Raw genomic sequence first — 3,692 nt, forward strand, 5'->3', positions numbered from 1 at the left:
AAGACACGAAATGTACAAAGAGTGGGAAGAAAACTCGCAATATATTCACTTAAACAGTTGGGTACATCACGAGAGAAAGCAAGTAAACTTTTACACTTTACTTACAAATGATGGCCGAAGCCGCTTTCAGAATTCCCATGCGGATCATCCAAAACAAAGAATCCCAATCTTACACTTGGGGCTGTTTTGGGAGGGTGTTCCGACACAAGTGAACATTCGAGCTTACACCAAGACTCAACATAAACAAAACAAATATAGCAAAAGCAAAGGACGACTATACAGACACGACACAGGGGAACACTTAGATGAGTGTTGAATAATGGCACAATACTACAACGTAATAAGATAAAATGAGGACCTTTTTTTTCTATTTTATTATATTTTTATCTAAACAAGATCCTATGTTCCCTTCCTCCTTTTCAATTCTCTTACCGTCATCATAATTATTTTGTCCTATTTCGTTGTGTCAATAGTTCACCGGAATCAAGAATATTGCCATTAAAATTTTTAACGTTTTAAATTTTGTTATCGGTAAAATATTATAATATTCACAAAATACAATTAGAGAAAATATTCCACCAACTGCCAAGTCTTTTTTCCTTTTCTAAAAAAGGCATATATCTTCTAACTTTTATTTTATGGCTTTTGTAATTAAAAAATAAATATTTGTCAAAGTTTCTGCGAGAAACATATAGGGAATTTGTCTTTTTATGATTTTTTTCACATTTTAATTTTTTTAATCTTTTTTAAAATTTGCAAGTTCACAAATGAAACACTTGACACGTCTTTTCGCAACACCTCCTTAAAATTTGAATCCCTATCTTGGTATAGGCTCTTTTATAATATTACTGGTTCAATTAGTACCAATATGATACCTAACATAGTAGCACCTACTTTTGTATCCTTTTAACTAGTCCAAAATCCAAACGGCTGAAAGTACCTAGGGAAGATAAGATGAGAGAAGCACGGTTTCAGCATAAATGCCCACCTATTGGCATGTCACATTTTGTATCTCCTAAACTTCCATTTGAGTGAGAAACCAATGCATGATACTTGTGGAGCTGGTATAATATAGAATCTTAGCCTCGTATATTTGTGTATACACTACAAAAACCCCATGCATTATTGACAGCCAGAAAATGTTGGTGAAACATGGCGTTGCCCCGGTAATGTTTTTTCTGATGTTTGCATTGATTGTTAATGAAGAGAGTGTCTGTAAAAACCATCACCAACATACTAGAGTTGCACGTCGGTGTAGGGACCATCACCGACGTGCTATGCACGTAGGTAAACGTAGATCATTACAAACGTTTATAGTGTGTCGGCAATATTATGTTTTATCGACAATTGCTTGGATGACGGTAATAATGTTTACTGACAGCTACAGTACACGTCGGTAAAACTTTTTACGGACAATGGTCCTGGACATCAGTAAAACTTTTTATCGACATTGGTTGGATGTCAGTAAAACTTTAGTTGACATTCAATAAATGTTGCTATTAATCTTTATCGACGCAACTTTCAGCATTGGTGAAAGTGTTTTAACTTTTTTTCCTAATCCACGTATGACATATTTTTTCAAAAATAAAAAATACGAATGCAAATAATTAACATGCTTACATATTTCATGTATCAAACGAAACAAATGAAAAAGTTAAATGTTCATAAAGCAAGCAAATATATATAACAAATGTTCAAACTTATATTACAACACAATTGATTCACTATAGTTCAAAGTTTTAAAAACATGAACACAAATTGATGTCACTGTAATGTCATCGCCGAAGTGGAAATCGTGTAAAGTTTGGTAGAATCGGTAAGCCTACACTGAACATTAAGAAAATATATTAGGACTGTCAAAAATGAAGTTTACCAAATAAAACTAATTACACAAAATTAAATATTACGTATTAAGCTATTGTGCCATAAACTGAGTACCTTGAGCATGAAGTTTTTGCCGAGATTGAAAAAACTAAGAGTCAAACACATAAACTTTATCCTTTAGTAATGCATTTTCTTCCTGCAAGGTATGTAGGACACTCGAATTAGAGGACGAACCAAACTGAAAAGGACTAACACCAAGCCCCATCATCCATACTCTTCCATGTCTCTCCTGTCCCATCACCTGGGAGTAGACATCATTACTTTTTTGGTGTATCTTGTGTCCCTTCAAGCACTGGTTGGAGTTGCTCTTTTAATTGATCCTACAATATATGATAGTATATATAATGAAGAATGTAATTATTTGATAATATGATAACACATATCTTGTTGTGGTACAAGAATGTAATTGTTCGAATGAAACTTATAATCACAACATTGATTTCAAGGTTTAAGTAGTTTAGGTTCTTACTTGTCCTAGTAGCAATGAAAACTCAACATATGACGGTTGCTTAGAACTTTCTCCAAACCGTATATTGCAATACAAGATATCAGTTACTACATGTAGTTATATCATACAAGAATACAAATAATATGCACATCATTCTCCTTGAAACATGGAAAAAACTCTATTTGGCAATTGTATGTAGATACTTCTGTTTAGCACATGCCTATACATTTTTTTCATTGATTTCCTCTAACACAAAGGCACCTTAATTACGAAATACAGACAATTTTTTTTTGTGTACTTCAACCCGATATGCACACATATATCGAAAAATCATGTGTGGTCGATATTAAAGCTGCACATATTTGAAAATGTTGCGGTAAATGAAAGTCAAATATGTGTACTTCTTTAGCCCATAATAGAGTCAATTCATCAGTCAATGGTTGTAGACAGACATCCACGACATTTGTGTTTGAGGCTATTAGTCTTGAGATGATTAATGATAACAACCTATATGGTTATGCAATGCACATCTAAGGTGACAAATTATATATCACCAACAAAACAGGTCATATGTTGTAAGTTGAACTTAAATTTTCAATTGGGTTTAAACCATCACTAGCTAATTTGAAGTGTACATTTCAAGCTTGTAATGCAAAAGATAGGTGCATCTTATCAAAGTTCTTCCATGTTGCACCATCTACTGGGTGTCTTAGGACTACATCATTTACAGGTCACTATGTATGTCATATGTTTTGCAACTTTAGTCATCATGAACATTCTCTTCAACCGTGTAGTAAGGAGAAATTATCAAAGTCTTCATTGACGTCATTTGATGCTTACCCAGCCTTTGTTATCCTCAATTCATTATCATCTTCTTTCCATCACGAAGTACCACATTTATCACATATATCTTTCGTTGCATCTTCATTCCTAAATAAGAGACAATTATTAGGACGCATATCAATTTTGTCGCAATCGAACCTCAACTTTCCAATGATCTTCTTTGCCTCACAAACTGACTTCGGTAGTTCTATTCCTGTAGGAAATGCTTCTACACCCACGTAGACTTTTTAGAAATAACTGTATTAAAAAACTCATCTTCATAAATCTGTTGCACTTTGGATATAATGGATGTTCAGAATTTTTAATCATTTTGTCATAAACATTGTTATTATCACAATTAGTACTATATTCCCTCTAAAAAAACACTGCATCAAGTTGTTCATGGAATACATCCAACTACAACCCTTCAATGTTTTCGACAACTATTTTTGATACACATTCTTGTAAAATTCTTATCTGCCCATGATATTTCCAACCAATATACATTTGTACAAAGCCATTACATATGATGTGATCC

The sequence above is a fragment of the Nymphaea colorata genome, chromosome 7, assembly GCF_008831285.2.
Source record: "Nymphaea colorata isolate Beijing-Zhang1983 chromosome 7, ASM883128v2, whole genome shotgun sequence".
Lineage (NCBI taxonomy): Eukaryota > Viridiplantae > Streptophyta > Magnoliopsida > Nymphaeales > Nymphaeaceae > Nymphaea > Nymphaea colorata.